Here is a 20,189-nt window from a genome sequence, read left to right as displayed (position 1 = left end):
CATGTCTGCCACACTTGCTGGCTCCTTGCTTCTAGCACTTCCGTTATCTCAAGCAGCTATATGTTTCTCATTCACTAGATACACTGTTTCCTTTCAACCCCCACATCCTCACCACCTGTTTTTTGTTTGAGCACCAATAAACAGCATGGGCTCCCAGAGCTCAGGGCCTTTGCAGCCTCTGCACTCGCAATGGCCCACTGGTCCCACTTTCTCTCTCAAACTGTCTTTTTCTCATTCCTTTGACTCCACCAGACTTCATCACTCCCACGATCTGGTGTTGGGTCTGATCACCCCAACACTCCAGGACCCCTGTGGGCTGCCGGGCCCACAGTACTGATCACTCCAGGGCATGTCCAGGTGTCCCCATCTCATCCTCCAGGGGAGAGGCTGCCAAGGCCCAAGCACCTACTACACAGAGACCCCTAGAGTGAGGGAGGTCTCAGCCCAGCACCCATTTTACAAAGGAGGAGCTGAGAGGGGCAGGCCCCTTCTCACCAGGCTGCCTGAACCCTCACCCACTAGCAGCCTGCACCACCTCTGCCTGAGGGCAATTCCAGCCAGGACTCCACAAGCCCAGACCTGTCCCATGGGTAGGGGGAGGAGCAGATGGGCTCTCCTGTGGGCAGAGCCTGCAGGCAGCCCTGCCGGCATCTCTGGGCCCAGGAGTTCAGGACTCCAGGTCAGTGGCACCTGGGCAGGGGACCCCACAGCCACCTCAATGCCTTTCCTCACCAGCCCTGCCTTTTCCTGACAAGAGCTGCAGCAACACAGTGGGGAGGGAAGTTGGGGGCCCTGGACAGCCTTCTGTACCATATGAGACAGGGTCAGGGAAAGCAAGTTACTGGAAAGGGAGATATGGAAGGGAAGAGGAAGACTAAGGTGTGTGCAAGGAGGCAAACCCGTTGGCTCTTCTTGAGAGGTGACAGCGTGCTGGCAGTCCTCACAGCCCTCGCTTGCTCTCGGCGCCTCCTCTGCCTGGGCTACCATTTTTGCGGCAATTGAGGAGCCCTTCAGCCCACTGCTGCACTGTGGGAGCCCCTTTCTGGGCTGGCCAAGGCCGGAGCCCACTCCCTCAGCTTGCAGGGAGGTGTGGAGTGAGAGGCGCAAGCAGGAACCGGGGTTGCGTGCGGGGCTTGCGGGCCAGCTGGAGTTCCGGGTGGGCGTGAGCTTGGCAGGCCCCACACTCAGAGCAGCCAGCCGGCCCTGCCGGCCCTGGACAATGAGGGACTTAGCACCCGGGCCAGCAGCTGCGGAGGGTATACTGGGTCCCCCAGCAGTGCCAGCCCACCGGTGCTGCGCTCGATTTCTCGCCGGGCCTTAGCTGCCTTCCCGCGGGGCAGGCCTCGGGACTGCAGCCCGCCATGCCTAAGCCTTCCCCCACCTCCGTGGGTTCCTGTGCAACCCGAGCCTCCCCAACGAGCGCCTCCCCCTGCTCCATGGCACCCAGTCCCATCGACCACCCAAGGGCTGAGGAGTGCGAGCGCAGGGCGAGGGACTGGCAGGCAGCTCCACCTGCAGGCCCAGTGTGGGATCCACTAGGTGAAGCCACCTGGGCTCCTGAGTCTGGCGAGGACGTGGAGAGTCTTTATATCTAGCCCAGGGATTGTAAACGCACCAATCGGCACTCTGTATTTAGCTCAAGGTTTGTAAACACACCAATCAGCACCCTGTGTTTAGCTTAAGGTTTGTGAGTGCACCAATGGACACTCTGTAGCTAGCTACTCTGGGGGGGCCTTAGAGAACCTGTGTGTCAAAACTCTGTATCTAACTAATCTGATGGGGACGTAGAGAACCTTTGTATGTAGCTCAGGGATTGTAAATGCACCAATCAGCACCCTGTCAAAACAGGCCACTTGGCTCTACCAATCAGCAGGATGTGGGTGGGGCCAGATAAGAGAATAAAAGCAGGCTGCCTGAGCCAGCATTGGCAACCCGGTCTGGTCCCCTTCCACACCGTGGAAGCTTTGTTCTGTCGCTCTTTGCAATAAATCTTGCTACTGCTCACTCTTTGGGTCCACGCTGCTTTTATGAGCTGTAACACTCACGGCGAAAATCTGCAGCTTCACTCCTGAACCCAGCGAGACCACGAGCCCACCAGGCGGAACAAACAACTCCAGACGTGCTGCCTTAAGAGCTGTAACACTCACCGCAAAGGTCTGCAGCTTCACTCCTGAGCCAGCGAGACTACGAACCCACCAGAAAGAAGAAACTCCGAACACATCCAAACATCAGAAGGAACAAACTGCAGACGCGCCACCTTAAGAGCTGTAACACTCACCGCGAGGGTCCGCGGCTTCATTCTTGAAGTCAGTGGGACCAAGAACCCACCAATTCCTGACACATTCTCTTTTTCTTTTCACATAGCCCAGCTGGAGGGCAAGCACCTCAGGGTTATGAGCACCAGAACTGCACACGCAGGATCCCACGCAGTTCTCAGAACTCCATGGGGCGGGGGCTTACTATGCTCATTGCACCAGGGAGGGACCTGGAGCTCAGAGCAGGTGAGCAACTTGCTCCAAGAGGCAGGGCAGGTGTGGCCTTGCTTCAGAATCTGCACACAGAGCTCTCTGAGGCTCATGCCCAGCTCTGTTCCCACTGTGGGACCACCATGGGGACGACAGGTGCTTACACGTGGAGTTGAAATTTTCCATCTGCCGAATTGCCTGCAAGAAAATGAAGAAATATCGAGCCTGGACAGTGAAATGTTCCCACTGATAAGATTTTGTAAACTAGAATCGATTATTGGAGCTCAAGGGGTGTATACATTTCTAAATCCTGCCTGCATGAATGTGTGTCCTTCAGGCACCATTTTCTGAAGTTTGTCCAGACCCTCTTTTATTTTCTTCCTGAAAAAACTCCAAAAAGGTGGTTGACGTGGAAAGACATGGACTGTTAAAAATTACCTCCCAAGCTCTCTGGGAGCCACTGTTCACTGTGCAAGGCCTCGTGGATGGAGGAGGCGGCCAAGCAAGGTCTCTGTCCTGCTCATTCTTCACTGTGACGTTGACCATAGATTTCAGGCCTTCTGCTCTCATCCCAGTTCCAGAGAATGTAGGCCTGGGGAATCTCACCAGGGCCCCACTTAGACCATCTCTGGTGATAGTGGGAGCTTCCTATGGATGAGCAACTGTGAGTCAGGAACTGCAATGGGGCCAATATTCCTAACCCTAACCCTAACCCTGAACCGGGGATGGGCAACTGAGAGTCAGCCACTGACAATGAGGCTGACATTCCTAACTCTAACTCTAACTCTATCTCTAACCCAAACTCTAACCCAAGGACTCTCTCGTGTTGGGCACTCCATCCTTTAACAGATAGGGCTGCATTTGGGAAAAGTCATCCTGCTAAGCCACCAGCCCTGCACCCAGACCCCACAGCCCCAGACCCCTGACTCTGACTCAGTTTCCTCCTCTCTCTTTACCCTGCTACAGGAAATACCAAATCTGCTTAATTAGACTGCCTGGCCTCCTTGACTTCATGTGCCCTTGAAACAAAAAGACCAAAACCTGGAGAGGCAGCCCCGACGGCTGTGCATGCAGGGGCTGAACACTGATCTGCAGACTGGCTGGGGGATGTGGCCTTTCAGCTGCTGTTAAAGCAGACAGAATGGGCTGGGGCAGACAGGACTTGCTCTGGTGGCAGGACTGGGACAGGCCGGGGACTTAGGGTCAGGCTAATCCAATGTCACATGCTGAGCCTGCACAGCAAGTTTGGGCAGAGCATGGACCCTGAAGGATGGCTTCCCACTGGGGGCAGACAGTCCCTGCCATGGCTGGAGCTCTGAGAGCCCTGCCTTGCCCAGCCCAGGAGGGGAGGAGGCCAGGCCCATCCATACCCAGAAAAGGCCATGCCCTGGCCTTCCTCTGGCCATGCCCAAACCCCGTTCCCCCTCTGGGTCACCTGCCACAGTCCTCCCCCATAGACTTGCTTTTTACCACCTCACACCCACTCCAGTCTTTCTGCCAAACCCACAGCACAGGACACACAGATCCAAGCCTCCCTCCAGCTCAAGATGTGGCAGCCCATCTTGTATCCCCTCAAAGCTGCAAGTGGGGTCCAGGCCCCCATCCAATCCCCAGTATCCTCACATCTCTCCTGCGCTTCACCTCCTCTGGGCCCAGTTCTGGGCATGTGCATCGGAAGTGCCCTCATCTCCCGCCAAACAGGAACTCTGCAGTGCACCCTGCTAGGCCTAGGCTCCTCTCTAGGCCACCTCAAGCCACCTGAGCTTGCTCCTCCTACCTCCCTCCCTCTAGTTTCCCAGCCTGGCCTGGAGCTCGGAAGCCCACACAGGGACTCCCCTGTCTGGGCCTGCCAGCATCCCTGCACTGAAGCCCCACGACTCTCACCACCGGCTCTGACCCTGTCTCCCTCCTGCACTGGCCAGGGCAGGGGGAACAGGCACAGAGCAGCAGCCAGCACAGGTGTGTGTTCACAGGACACCCCCGCCCCGCCAGCCCCTGCACCCCGGGAATCCTCACAGCCACCTCCCAGGGAAGGAGGCAGGGCAGAGAGAGTGCAGGGGAGCGTGCAGTGGGGGAGGCTGAGAACTTCTGGAGCACAGGGGCCTGCAGGTAACCTTGCAGCCATGTGTAGGAGGATGCAGGGGAGCCAGGGCTAAGGTCAGGTGGGTACTGTGAGTTGCCCTGTCCAGCTTGCCCTGTGTGCTGTCAGGCTCCCAACCAAGGTCTCCGGGAGCCCTTCAGCTCCCTGGAGCTCCCTCTGGCTCAGCTCATCAGGCCTCCCTTTGAGGCTCAAAGCAGCACTCACTTGTCTGAGGTGAGTGGCAAGACGGTGTCGCTGTCTGTGGAGTAGGTGATGAAGGACATCCACATATTTGCGCTGAGAAGGAATCAAGTGCTGGTGAAAAGCCAGAGGCACCATCTCAGAAGCCAGGGTGAGTGATGCCAATTCCCCACCTCCACCCCAACTCTGTTATGAATTCCCTGTTATGGTTGACAGGAAGGTTGACATGGTGACTTTGTGACCTGCAGCTCTTCCCAATGTCCTGCATGTTGACAACACCACGGGGAGGCACAGGACCTTTGGAGGGGCTACAAGAGGAAGCCTCCATTTCCCTTACAACAGCCCTCACAGTGTCCCTTAAAACCCCCAGACCTCGCCATTTGTTTACTGGAAGAGTTAGCCCAGGTGACTTAGGTGAGGACATTGCTGTGGGTGAGGAGGTCAAGGACTGGGAGGCCAGAGTGTTGGCAGTGACAGGTCATTTGTGTGACACTGAAGTCCCCCAGGGGATAGCAGATCTGGAAGGAGATGGAAACTGTGGTGTTGCCAGAGTCCTTATGAATGAGGGACATTCCGGTTCTCTACTGCTGTGCACCAGACCACCCTCATTTAGGGACACAGAACAGGCCTATTTTATTATGCTCACAGGTTCTGAGGATCAGGCACTTGGGGCAGAGTGGGAAGGGCTCCTCATGTCTGAGGCCCCAGATGGGAAGGCTTGAGCAGCCCGACATGACTTGAAGGATTCGGCACTGGAATTATCTGGAGGCTGCTCCACTCACAAGTGTGGCTCCTGGGCAGGAGGGCTCAAAAGCTGGGCTCAGCTGGGACTGTGAATGGAGACCCTGCAGGTAGCTTCCGCGTGTGACCTGGGCTTCCTCCCAGCATGGCAGCTTCAGGGTGCTTGGGCTTTTACAGGTGGCCCAGAGTTCCGAGTGAGTATTTTCCGTGAGCAAGGCAGAAATTGTAGAGACTTTTATGACATCACCTTGGAAGTCACACAGTGTCACTTCCACTGTACTCTATTGGTCCAAGCAGTCACAGCTGCCAACAGTCAATGGGAGAGAACACAGGCCCCCTCTCTAGGGCAGAAGTATGGATGAGTTCACATCCCAGTGTCAAAACTGCTGTATGACAAATGCTTTGAATGGCAGAAACATTACAGTGTGTGGAAAAACGTGGGCACTGATGATGGGATTCAAGTTGGACTCAGAAAAGTTAGACTGTGATAGTTAGAAATGCCTTAATTTCATTTTCTTCATTTTTGTATGCAGAAGTGATATATGATTAAAAATTCTTCTTCAATAAGTCTAAAATAGATCTTTCAGTGTATTTAACACAAAAATTACAAGTGATAGCCAGGAAGGGTGGCTGATGCCTGTAATCTCAGCACTTTGGGAGGCTGAGGCCGACAGACCACTTGAGGTCAGGATTTTGAGAGCTGCTTGGCTAGCATGGTGAAGCCCCATCTCTACTAAAAATACAAAAATTAGCCAGGCGTGGTGGTGCACATCTGTAATCCCAACTACTCGGAAGGCTGAGACAGAAGAATCACTTGAATCTGTGAGGCGGAGGTTGTAGATTGCAAGATTGCGCCATTGCATTCCACCCTGAGTGAGACTCTTTCTCAAAAAAAAATTACAAGTGATAAAAAAGCACTGGGTTAGTGGACTTTGGGGGGTTTTTGTCTTGCTTTGGAGTGGTGTTTAAAATAATGTATTATTTTAAATAAGTGCTATTTTAGAATGGGTAAAGTTGGTGTAATTCCTCCGAAAGCATATTAGGTTTCCTTGCTTCACATCCTTCATGACTCTTGGTAGTGCCATATTTTATATTTTTTGATTTATAATTATGTTTTGATGTCTAATCAATAGACAAAAGTATTGTCTTAATTTGCAGTTTCCTAATTACTAAAGGGTTATTCATCTGTTCACATGATTTGGGGTCATTCCTGTTCCCTTCTTTGTGAAGTGCCTGCTCATGCCTCTGTGTCCATTCTCTGATTTGGGTGTTTATCTTTTGCATTATTGATTCATTCACATTCTTTGAATTCTGAATGCTAATCCTTTATCAATTGTTGCAAATATCTTCTTGCATGATGTGGCTTGTTTTTTCACTCTATTTGTTGTCTCTTAGTAAAGCAAAAGGTGTTCATTTTAATCCAGTTGTTTGTCATTTTTTCTTTTGTTTTTTTGTTGTTGTTGTTGGTGGTGGTGGTGGTGGTTTTGTTTGTTTGTTTGTTTGTTTGTTCGCTTTGTTTTGTTTTGAGACAGAGTCTCTCTCTGTTGCCCAGGCTGGAGTGCAGTGGTGTGATCTCGGCTCATTGCAACCTCTGCCTCCCAGGTTCAAGCAGTTCTCTGCCTCAGCCTCCCAAGTAGCTGGAATTACAGGCAACCCCCACCACGCCCAGCTAATTTTTGTATTTTTAGTAGAGATGGGGTTTCACCATCTTGGCCAGGCTTGTCTTGAACTCCTGACCTCGTGATCAACCCGCCTCAGCCTCCCAAAGTGCTTGTCATTTTTTTAAACTTTAAGATTTGCTCTTTTTTGTATCTTAAGAATTTCTTCCCTGTTAAGAGGTGAAATACTTTTTATTTTACAAGTTTTAAAGATTTGCCTTTCACATTGAAGTCTTGATTCTACCTAGAATTAATTTATAAGTGTGATTATGTCATATATTTGATTTCATTTTTTGCCATGTAGCTAACAAATTGTCCCAGCTCCATTTGTGGAAAATTCCATCTTTTCCCCATTGATCTTGTCACTACTTGTGTTTCAAGTTCCATATAGATTTGAATCTGTTTTTATTTATTTATTTATTTTGAGATGGAGTCTTTCTCTGTTGCCCAGGCTGTGTAGTGCAGTGGCACCATCTCAGCTCACTGCAACCTCTGCCTCCCAGGTTCAAGCGATTATAATGCCTCAGTCTCCCGAGTGGCTGGGATTACAGGCACTAGGATGTGCAGCATTCCCTTGGGAACCTGGGATGGATACGTTGGAGAATGATATATACACATGAGAAATATAGTTTGTGTTTTTCAGATGATTAAATGGGGAGAGGGAAGGGGGTAACCAGAAGATAACCTAGACTCATCTGACACATACACAAAGTTCTTCACATACACACTGCGCCTGGCTAATTTTTGTATTTTTAGTACGGACTAGGTTTCGCCATGTTGGCCAGGCTGCCAATCTCTGTCTATTGGCTTATATTGATAGCATCCATACCATACTATCTTAATGACTATATGGGGGAAGACTGTATTACTGTCCGTAACTGTCCGTTTCCATTTAAGGGAAGGACTGTGCTCCCTGCCATGTTTGTGGCAGGTTTTGATTGACCAATGGAATGTTAACAAAAGTAATGGGTGCCACTTCTGGACAGAAAATGTTTAAGAGTCTAGGTATGACTCAGGTGGCTCCAACAGCCTGCTGCCTGAGCAACTAGGATGTGCAGCGTTCCCTTGGGGACCTGGGATGGATACGTGGGAGAATGATATATACACACGAGAAATATAGTTAGTGCTTTTCAGATGATTAAATGGAGAGAGGGAAGGGGGTAACCGGAGGATAACCTAGACTCATCTGACACATACACAAAGTTCTATAGCAAGTCTTCACACAATACCTTTTTTTTCTTCTGGTAATTGTTGGCTATTTGCTCTTTGACATAAATTTTAGAATCAGCTCATCAAGTCTCCTCTCTCCCAAAAACTTCTTAATGTTTGATTACAATAACATTAAATGTATGGATTCATTTGGAAGAAACAGGTCTGCAGTAAGAGTTGTCCTATCAGTGAATATGACACATGGCATATGTCTGTTTATACAGGTCTTTTCCAGTGCCTTTCATATAAATTCCCCTATGAAGATCTTGACCTCATTGGTCCAGTGCCTTCCCAAAATACACTACATTTTACTACTACTGTAAATGATAATTTAAAAGTTTTTAAACTGTGTATCATATACAGAGATGTACTTACATGTTTATATATTGACCCACCTCGCTAAACTCTCTTCTATGAATTTATCTGTAGATTCATTTTGATTTATTGTAAAATATAATTTTTTTAAAAAAAAAGAATCAGAATTGTGCTGACTGGTTCTCCAATCCAGTGTTGACTAGTGATGGCACTCTTGATTTTAAAGAGAATGTTTCTAACATCACAATTAACAATGATATCCATTGAAGGCTTTTGGTAGAAATTCTTTATCAGATTAGAAAGTTTCTCTACTAATCTTGGTTTGCTACAAGTCACAAACGAGTGTTGAATTTTATCTAAATGCTTTTTCTGGTATATTGTGATGAACATGTATTTCTGTCCAGTAATCTAAATTTAGTATGTTTAGATACATTAATGCATGCAAAACCAATTTTAAAATGTTATAAATAAACCTAACTTGGCCATGATATTTTAAAACATGCTAGAGTTTACTCATAATTTAGAACTTTTTGTTTATCTATGATCATGAGAGAGATGGGTCCATACTTTTCGATTTCTGTGTTGTCCTTATCTGTTTTTGGTATTAGGTCATAGGAGACTCATAAAATGCACCTGGAGGTTTGCTTTGTCTCCTAGGAAAGACTTTGAACTTGATAAATATAATCTGCTCTTTGAATATCTGGTATGATATCATCCTTGTGTTTTCTTTTGGGAAGACTTTAAAATGATATAATTTAATAGTTCCTGGATGTTACGAATTCTGTCTCCCCCAAAATGGGTATGTGGAAGCCCTAACCGGTGATGTGACTGTATTAGGACATAGGGGCGTTAAGGAGGTAATTAAGGTTAAATGAGGTCATAAGAGTAGGCCTTAATCAAATAGGACTGATGTCCTTACAAGAAGAGAAAGAGACGCCAGAGTTTTCTCTTCAAGCATGCACAGAGCAAAGGCCATGTGAGAACTCCACGAGAAGGTCTCTGTTTGCAAGCCAAGAAGAGGAGTCTCATCAGAGACCAATCCTGGTGGCACCTTGATCATCGACTTTCAGCCTCCAGGACTGGTAGCAAATAAATTTTTATTGTTTAAGCCCCCCAGCCTGTGGTATTTTCTTATGACACCCAGAGCAGACTAATATTTATTTATTTTTTTATTATTATTTTTATTTTTGAGATGGAGACTCACTTTGTCACCCAGGCTGGAGTGCAGTGGCGTGATCTTGGCTCACTGCAACCTCTGCTTCCCAGGCTCAGGAGATTCTCCTGCCTCAGCCTCGAGAGTAACTGAGATTACAGGGACGCGCCAGCAGGCTCGGTTAATTTTTGTATTTTTAGTAGAGACAGGGTTTCAACGTGTTGCCCAGGCTGGTCTTGAACTCCTGACCTCAAGTGATCAGCCCACCTTGGATCCCAAAGTGCTGGGATTACAGCCATGAGCCACCATGCCCGGCCCTAACACTTATTTAGTGTTTCTACTTCTGTCAATTCACATGACATTTTTTTCTAGGAATTTGAACATTTATTAGCATGCCTTCTTATAAAGTTGTTCAGAATGTTTAATTCTTATATTTCTGCTCTATCTGTAGTTACATCTTTTTAATTCCTATTATTGCTTAGTTGTGCCTTCTCTTTTTCTAGGCATTCTAAACAGGGAGGATATTGTCCCTAAAGGAGTGAAAATTAGCCTTGGGTGAGTCTTACTCTTTTAAAATATAAAACACAGATATGTATACAGTACATACTCTTAAAATATAAGACACAGACATATATACAGTACATAAAGAGCAATCTAGTATGTATGTGGAATCAAAATTTCATGGGGATTAATGGGGAGAGACTATTAAGAAAAATAAAACCTAAAACATTTCCCAGGATGGGGAGATTATAAAGAAAAACAAAAAAGGATAGGAAGCACTGTCTTGTTTTCTGATCAGTTTCACCAGCGTATTGTCTGTTAGCAAACCTTTCAAATAACCTTTAGCTTTGTTATTACTCTCTATTGTATTTTTTGTTTTCTATTTATAGTTATTTATTTAATATCCTCTACCTTTCATTTTATGTGGGTTCATTTTGCTACTCTTTTTCTCGTATTTTCATTTAGATTATTAGCTCTTTATTTTCACCCCTTTTTGCTGCAAAATAAACCTAATAGGCCGCAAATTTCCCTCTAAGTTTGTCTTTCACTGAATCTCATAAGTTTTCATATTTAATATTTTATTATCAGTTGATTTTAATATTTTAATTTCAGTGTTGATTTCTACTTTGATACATTCAATTTTCAACTTCCAATTTTTTGTGGTTTTAAAAAATTCTTTTTGTCATTGATTTCCAACCTAATTGCATTATAATCAGAGAACATGGTCTGTGTGACACTATTTCTTTGAATTTTATTGAGATTTGTTTCAATACATGATTTGGGGGAGGATTCTTTAGAAGACCATTAAAACCAAGTTTATTAATTGTGGTGTTCAAATCTTCTAAGTTTTTAGTAACACTGTGTCTACTCGATACATGCGTGTTGAAATTTCTCAAATGCACAGTGGGTTTCACAATTTCTCCTTATAGTTTATGTTTTTTGTTTTTATTTTATTAGGTGCATGCAAGTTTAGAATTGTTATGGCTGTCTGGAAAATTCAGCTGATTGGGAACTGATCCTCTTAAACCCTGGTCACGCTTTCTCTGTGCTGAAGACTCCCACTTCCTTTTGGTTTCCCCAGCATCCCGGCCATATCTCTGTATCTTTTCCCATCCTTTTATGTTAAACTTTTTTATGTCCTTATGTATTAGATGTGTCTCTTTTTGAAAGTATATAGCTAGTTTTTGTTGTTGTTGTTGTTGTTGTTTTGAGACATGGTCTCACTCTGTTGCACAGGCTGGAGTGCAGTGGTGCAATATTGGCTTACTGCAACCTCCACCTCCTGGATTCAAGACATTCTCGTGCCTCAGCCTCCCGAGTACCTGAGACTACAAGTGCACACCAACACATTCAATTAGTTTTTATATTTTTTTTGGTAGTGACGGGGATTCACCATGTTGGCCAGGCTGGTCTCGAACTCCTGACCTCGAATGATCCGCCTACCTTGGCCTCCCAAAGTCCTGGGATTAGAGGCGTGATCCCACCCTACCCAGCCAATTTTTGTTTAAGAGTCAGGGTCTCACTCTGTTGCCCAAGCTAGAGTGCAGTGGTGCATTCATAGCTCACTATAACCTGGAACTTCTAGGCTCAAGTGATCCTCCTGCCTCCCACAGTCCTGTAAGTAGGACTACGGTGTGCGCCACCACACCCACCTATTTTTGTTTACCATGGTTTGTTTTTTTGGTTTTTGTTTGTTTGTTTGTTTTGTTTTGTTTTTTTGAGAGAAAGGTTCTTGCTATGTTGCACAGACTGGCCTCAAGCAATCCTCCCACATCTGCCTCCCAGAGCTAGGGAATTACAGGCATGAGCCACGGTGCTGGATTGGATTTTTTTTTCTTTTTCTTTTTTTTTTTTAGCAGACAAATTTTGACTTTAAATGGCAAGTTAAGTACATTGTGGGGAGCACGAAACTGCACCAATCAGATCTCTGACTGTGGGGAGTAGGACTGGGGGAAGGGAGTGTTTTGGGAATCCACTCTCTACCACTCTCTACCACCACAATGGGCCACCACATTCACGGAAAGACCACATCCCTCACAGGCTTCTTTTAGCCAGAGGCCAGCAGGGATATGAAGGCAGGCCCATGCCTAGGAAATCTCAGACTCCTCAGATGGCTCAAGGTCTCCCCAGCTGCTTGGATAAACTTTCCTGGAAGTGGTCTCCCTCTGAAATTATTCTTTCCTTTTATTTTCAGAAAACTCTCCATATTGGTGATGGTCATTATTTTCCGTATCTAGCCACTCACCTTAATCAGCATGTTCCCAGCTTCTTTGCTCACCGTCGTTTCTTGAACTCCACTCTTCCAAGTTGTTTCCTTCTTTCTGAAATACATTCTTAATCCTTTCATCAAGGTTGTACAGGCTGTAAACTCACACTCTGCACATCTGACAATACCTTCATTTTGTGCTCACACTTGATTTATATTCCAGATAGATACAGAATTCTATTTTTGAGGCACCCAAGGACATATCACTGGTGGCCATGGCAACTTTATCATTGGTTTCACTGCCAGTCCTTCCTGGGTAATCTGTGTTTTGAGCTTGGTGACTTTCAAATTGTTTTCTTTGTCTTTGATGTTCTGCATTTTGGATTTGATGTCTCTCTCTATTCCTCAATGTTCTCTCTTCCATAAAAGAAAAGTTTTGCTTTAGGACTGTCAGAGGCAGTCAAACCAGAGCGACTCCATTTTGAGTGAGGGCTAGGAAAATGAGGCCGGGACTTGCTGGGCTGCATTCTCAGAAAGCTAGGCATTCCTAGCCTCTAGATGTTCACGGTTAAGGGAACAAATTAATAATGTTTACTAAACAGACCCAGACTTGGGAGTGTCCAGATATCAAGATATCTGGAGAACAAAGGCATTCCTAATTTTGCTTTAAAGATAATATTGATTCTTGCAAAATATAGTAATTAAGAAAATTAATCCTTTTTCACGAACTCTTTTGCAGAGCACCTCTCTCCATCTACACAAGCGTTGTACCTAGGATGGGGGCTTTACTCCTCTTACTTTCAGGAACGTCCCACTCTGTCTATGGAGTAGCTGCACTTTGACCACTTTACTTTCTTAATAAACTTGCTTTTGCTTTGCACTGCAGACTCGCCCTGAATTATTTCTTGCATAAGATTCAAGAACCCTCTCTTGGGGTTTAGATGGGGACCGCTTTCCTGTAACAGGACCATCTCTAAGGTTTTGATGTATGTTCTGAACCCGACTTCCCCCTCCTCAGACTTAGGTTTGTCCTTGAGGATCTCATCTTTGCAACAGACCCTCCAAAGCCTTGGAGAGAAGCTCAGCTTTTCCTCACGGTGTCTCCGCGCACCCACTCACCCCTACCACGTCAGAACACCCACTGAGTGACGGAATTAATGAATGAGGGAGCAGAGACTCGGGGTGGTTTACCTTTCAGTACTTCAAGAATTCTCCTTTCTCCAAACGAAGCTGCTTTGCACCCTAAGCTCAAGCAAGGTGACCCATGCACACCGGCCTGCAACAGCACCAAGAACTGCAATTACCACTCTACCCCATCTACCCTCACTCCCCCACTGCAGGGGAAACCCCAGGTCCTCCGAGTCCCAGCGCAGTCTCCACCCACCCACAGTCATTCCGTCCAGACCACGGCCCTTCTGCCCTGGCCCCCTCCCACCCTCCAGGGGCAGTTAAGTCCCCGGACACCTCTATGTTCTAAGGGTCGCGGAGCCCCACTTCCTGGCAAAGTGCTGCACGGTCACAGCTGGGGCCAGGGGAGCGGAGGTGTCGGGGCGCTCCCGGAGGAGCTGGGCTACTTGGGCGCTGGGGAGGTGCTGCTAACGGAGCCGCCAGGTCGCGCGGGGAGGGAGGGCCGGGAGGCCACGCGGGTCCTCCGCGAAGAGGGAGCCACAGGCACGGGGCGCATCGCCGCGGCCCCCCGGCGCAGGAGTGAGAGGTCGGGGAGCCTAGAACCAGAGGGCGGCAGCGAGAGCGGGAGCCGCCTTCAAGGGACGCCCTAGCCCTCCCGCAGGCGCCGGCGCCCGGCCCAGCCCGAGCCAGCAGAGGGCGGTCCTCCGAGCTGAGTCCGGGGAGGGCTGGGTTGCCCAGCTGATCAGAGGCTTTCTCCCGGGTTGCGAGTTCTCTGGCCCGCGGCACCCTCCCGCGCCGGGGCCGCCCACCCACAAGCCCTGCCCCGAAGGCGTGTGCAGCCAGGAAGGCGGGTGTCCTCAGGGCTCTGGCGACAAGTTCAGAGCCGCGCGCTGGGCGCTTGGCGGTGGCGGCCGCGTCTGCACCTCCTCCCTGCGCGCCGCCTGACAGCCTGGGAGAGAAGCGCCCTCAGGTCGGCCAAGGCCGAGAGCAAGCGGGCGCGGGCAGCGGGGTCCATCTCATTTCCACTGCCTTTCCCCACAGTAGCGCTCTTGAGTCCTGACTTTGGCTGTGGGGTCCTTCCCTTCCCTCTGTCGCCAGCTTCCTCCCGCATTCTCCCAGGTCCTCTCTGAGTCCCATTCGTGTTCCTGTCCCCTGCCTTTCTGCCTCTTGTCTCCTTGTCCCATCCCGTTTCTTTCTCCTCTCATCTCTCCCTTTTGTGTGTGTCTGCTTTATTGGCTATTTCTCTGTCTTGTCTCTTTTCCCTTTCTCTCCCCCTCTCACTGTCTTTTTCACTCTCCCTATCCTCCGCTCATTTTTTTGCAAGCAAGAATTCTCCCTTTGATTTATTTTTTCTCCTAGGGAGACATGTTGGGCTGCGGTTCTTTTCATCCACCCATCCCTCCGTTCATGACATATTGCTCCATTATCTTCTTGGGCTGGCTGCTGGGGTAAGAACCATGCATCAGACCCAGATCCTTTCTCCAATCGATTCTATCCAAAGATCTGGACATGTAACCTGTTCAGTGCCTTTTCTGGGGGAAAATACATAGATGATCAAATTATAAATCTCTGACTTTTCCGAGTTACCTGAAAGAAAACATCTGGTTTTAGAGTCACAGCTTGATTGCATTCTTTCCTTGACCTTTTGCCTTTTACTAATAGGCACAGACATTGCAGGAGTAAGCTAAGCCTTGCAGAAGCATTTAAAGGACACTCACACCTTCTGTGCAACGCCAGGTGCAGGGGAGGGAGGGGACAGGATACAGAGCTGGGTTGTGGGAAGACAGTGGGAGGCCAGGGCTTTGAACCTGAAACATTTCAGGGAGCCTAGAAATAAGAAAAAACAGTAATTTTCTAAAACATGTAGTTGCCAATGCCACTGAGGTAGGAAATGAAGTTGCCTAATTACTCCTGAGGGAGACATTAGACATTTTATAACAATAATTCTGGCATTTGAAATTAATGTTTTTGTGTACATCAGGAGGACCAAGATAAAAATATTTTACATTAATATGAAAACTTGTCTTAGATGCATACTAAATGAAAAAATCTATAAAAGTAAGTCAGATTCATTTATGAGGGATAAAATAGAAGAACTATATATCAAGGCATTTTTTGCTGCTTCTTGTTAAAAAATGTAATCTTGTCAGAGAGATATGATTTCATTTTTAATGAGTTTTTATGATATATGAGTCTGTATATTCAAACACACACCATACATATATTTGTGTGTGTATATGTGTGTGTGTATATATATATATATTATATATAGTTAATAACCAGCTAAAGCTTGTAGTCGGTATTCTTAGAAATAATTTAACCTGATGCTGTAGTTTATTGTGATCGTTGAGCTAATTTAACTTTTCAGTTGATGCAGAAAAGGAAATATGGTCATAGAGAAATCACACAGAAATGAATAGAGATTAAATATTATGGAAGTGGATTGAAATGTGTTTAATGAAAGAATTTGCTCACTTTAGATCAAAGAGTGTTGGACAAAATCATAGGTCTGTGCATGAAACTTTGATTTATGAGACTTTTTCTGGAATGAAGAGTTAAATTACCTTTTAAATCATCTAACCACTGACCTCCAACACATCAGAATTCTAGGGAAACGGGTAAAAAGCATGCTTTTCAAATGATTTTAATCATCTTATCTGCTTGGCTTAGCAGATTTCTTTTCAGAAATTCAGTGGGTGGCACATTTTGTAAAGATTTAATCACTTTTTTTTTTTTTTACCACAAGGGTAAGTCTTGGGCTTCAGTACTTTTTATCTTTAGATGATACTATTGTTGGAACCTGGGAAGGTCGGAAGGTGTAGCTGAAGTAAAATCACAGACTTTTTCCTTGAAGGCTGCCAGTGGAATTGGGACCACCGTCTTGGGCTCCACCTTTATTCTCTAGTTGTATTAGGAAGAGAGCTGCCGTTCCTTGTGCTCTTGCTGCCTGGCATGCACAGAGTCCTGCTGAGTCCTGTCCGTGAGCTCCTGAAGTGAAGATCACCATCCCATTTTACTTATGAGGAGATGGAGGCCTAGAGTGGTTGCCTGAGGTCAGGCAGGTAGCGAGTGGCAGGGCTGATTTAGAACACAAGTAATGCCCTGGAGCCAGAGTAACGAGGGCTAACTCAGTCCCATTATATGACTTCCATGTTGCTGCAGCCTCAGCAACATATTATGTCTGATATATCACTCCACATTGCACCACCCATTGCCTATTGGCGTTGTTTGGCAACAGGCAATGAGTACTGCTGTTGCTCCCTGTTCTATGTCCTGGCCATCTTCAGCCATGTCCATGGCAGACCCTCAATCCGCACAGCAGGGCCCCTTGAAGCACTGGATCTGCCCTCTGCTTTCACTGGCCCTGCTTCTGCACAGTCTCAGGCATCTGACTGGGTGATGGGATCGCATCCACCCCTACGAGGGTCCTCATGACCAAGTTGTGTTGTACTAGGGCCGCCCTCACTGCAGAACTGGGGGCTGCCTTATCCTGGGACTCCTGCACTTGGCTTTGCTGGAATACAGCAGGCATTGCTGCTAGAGGGGTCGAGGCATAGCTTGCCACGGAGCCTACAGGGGCTGGCCAGGAAGTGCTCATCTCCCCAGCACCACCAGCCAGCCTCTGGGAAACCCTGGATCACCTTCAGTGTTTAATTTCCTCAGTATGCCAGAGCCAGGAGGATAACAGGTGTATTCCCTTTCTTAGGAAACCCCAGAACATTACAATCCATAGGCAGAAGAGGCCCATAGATGATTGTCCTCTGGAATCTTCCAAAAGAGTCTGGGAAGCTTCTCCAGAGACTAGGGACACCAAAGGATTGGAAGACAGGAGGTATTTTCTGCTCTTGTATGTTTTAGCTGAAGAGAAAGGTAAAGCAGCAAAGCACTGCGTGGAGGGTCGGGGGTACATGGTGCCTCTGAATAAGATCTGGTGCCTGACCTGCAGCTCAGAACAGCAGGAGGCTGGCCAGTTGGCTTGGGGCAGGTGCCTTCAGACATCTCAGGAAAAAGAGGTTATCCAGCTGTTTGCCAAGAGTTCTTTCTTCTGTAGTTGGAGCGAGAAGAAGAAAAGTGCCCAAGCTGTTTGGTCATTCATTAAACATTGTAGGTCGCTCGTCCCTGAGAGCTCAGGAGTGATGGGAAGGCCTCCATGGAGTGGACTCTATCCCTTTGCACTCAGTGTGATAAGAACTGATCCCCCTAACATTTACTGAGCCAGGCTCCTTAGCACTTTGACTGTACTAATCAATCTAATCTTTCCAACAATCCAGTGAAGAGAGAATCCAAGGTGACCCTCTTCACAGGTGAGAAAGCAGAGGCATGGAGAGGATCCACACTTTGCCCAAGGTCACAGTTTGGATACAGCAGAGCTGGATTGGAGTCTCGGTTACCTGGGACAACCTGGGTAAGCTACAGAGAGACAGATAATGTGGGAGAATGTGGCCAGCAGTTCCCAGATGAGTGAATGATCAGTGTGCAGTCAGAGCCCAGGGGATGGGTGATAAACCAAGAACCACGAGCTTTTAACATGGTGGGGTTGGTGAGGCTTCATCTCCCGGGCTGCAACACCTGCTGAGTTGGGTAATAGCAGACCCTGATTTGTGGCCCATGTGAGTTGGGAGCCTTGGGGAGATGTGCTCTGTGTTGGTGGGGAAGGCCAGGCATGGTTAGATCCCCTGTAGAATTGGGGAGCTCAGTTTCAGAAAGTTTCAAAGACCATCACTTGATTTCCTGTGATCTGGGGGCTCTGAAAGCAGTGGGGGAGTCCTGGAACTAAATCTGGTTCTTCCGAGTAGGAAGGATGTGGGGTGATAATGAGAGATGTCTGTGTGGTTCAGAGGGAGGTCTTGCTGAGGTCAGAGGGACGAGAACCAAGAGGAGCCCTTCCCAGGACACTCATAATGACAGAGTGATGAGGGCCAGTAAAGAGTGTCAGGGGGCGAGAGCCCGGGCATGAACTGAGCCTACTGAGGAGAGCTGACGACCACAAAGCATCTTTTCATATCCTGTTCAGAGCAAGGAGAACAAGGGCTTCATAGATCCATCGCTATGGCAGCTGGTGTCTGCGAAGGGGAGGAAGGTGCAACTGCACTGTGCCCACAGCAGTCTGGACAGAGGAGGATCCACAGGTGCAAAGGGCGCAGGTGGGTCCCCCGAGGAAAGCAGGAGCCAGGCAGTGCTGGGCTGCTGTGTGTGTGCTCAGGGCCCTGACCCAGAGAACACCCTGGCCAGGGCATGGCATGACCTGGAATGAGATCCCCCATCTAAGGTGCTATGGGAGAGGCATTAGGGATGAAGCCTGGAGGTGGATGAGACTCAAATCTGATGTTGACCCTGGGAATGATCCTAGAGTAAGCAGAAGGCTGTGAGTCTGTAGGCAAGGGAGAGATGGGCACGAGGAGCTGGCGGGGGCTCCCTGTGGAGACGCAAAGCCAGACTCATGTAATTTTCCACCTTGAGGGGCTTGGGTCTGGCCCTTGTTCTGTTGGGGGTCTGGAGGACATCTCTGACCTTACTCCATGCAGTGCTGATGCATGCGACAGCAGTAATCCTCAGGGGTCCCAGGTGGGATGAAAGGTCCCCAGATAGTTCCTAATTTTCTCTCCTCCTTTTCTTCCTCATTGCTATTATTATGTCTCCCCCTCCTTTTTTCATCTTCCCTCTCTTTCTCATCATTATGTATTCATCTTCTCCTTTGCTCCCTCCTCCTCCTCCTCATTCTTCTTATAAAGATCTGGATGTTAGCATTGGAGTGTGAAGCTGGGTGGGGTATCTAAGTCAGCAGTTGGCAGTGTCCAAATCCACTATGGTCTCTAAAAGCTGGGATGCTGCCCTGAGTTTATCAGGATGACATTTGGCAGATTGAAGATAAATTCACGTGGATTAAGACCTCATGTGGTTGTTGTGAAAATTAAATAAAATAAGGTGTAGGAGCATCTGTCATGCAGACACTTATGTAGTCAATAAATGATAAGTCTTAATCTTATACCATGAAGCATCCTGATAGCAAATGTTCTGTCCTGCTGTGAGACCTTGTGTCCCCGTTTTTAGTGCTGAGAAGAGGTCACATCCTAACTCAGGGCATGCTGGACAGTTCTCCTGTTCAGGGCCACATGGCTGTGGCTGGCAAACTTTGTCTCAGCCATGAAGGCAGCCCAGGGGGGGCACCTGCAGAGGTGGTGCCGGGTGCAGCAGAACCAGAAGGATGACACAAGCAGGCTGGTGTACCTAGGAACAATACTAGCTATACTGGGGAGAAGTGTGTGTGTGTGAAAAACAGTGAGCATGAGTTTGCAAGCCTGTGTAAGGGAGTGCATGTGTGTATTTGTGTATGTGTGATTGCATGTGTATGTGAATGTATATGTATATGTGTGTAAGTTTGTGTGTGAGTTTATGTGTGAGTATATGTATACATGTGTGAGTGCATGTGTGTGTCACTGTGTGTGAGTGTGTCTGTGTATGTGACTGTATGTGTGATTGTGTGTGTGAGTGTGTATGTCTCCCTGTGGGAGCTCATGGAAGCTCAGCAATG

The sequence above is a fragment of the Pongo pygmaeus genome, chromosome 8 (genome assembly GCF_028885625.2).
Source record: "Pongo pygmaeus isolate AG05252 chromosome 8, NHGRI_mPonPyg2-v2.0_pri, whole genome shotgun sequence".
NCBI classification, from domain to species: Eukaryota; Metazoa; Chordata; class Mammalia; order Primates; family Hominidae; genus Pongo; species Pongo pygmaeus.
The sequence above is the reverse complement of the archived record's forward strand: the minus strand, read 5'-3'. Positions refer to the sequence as shown.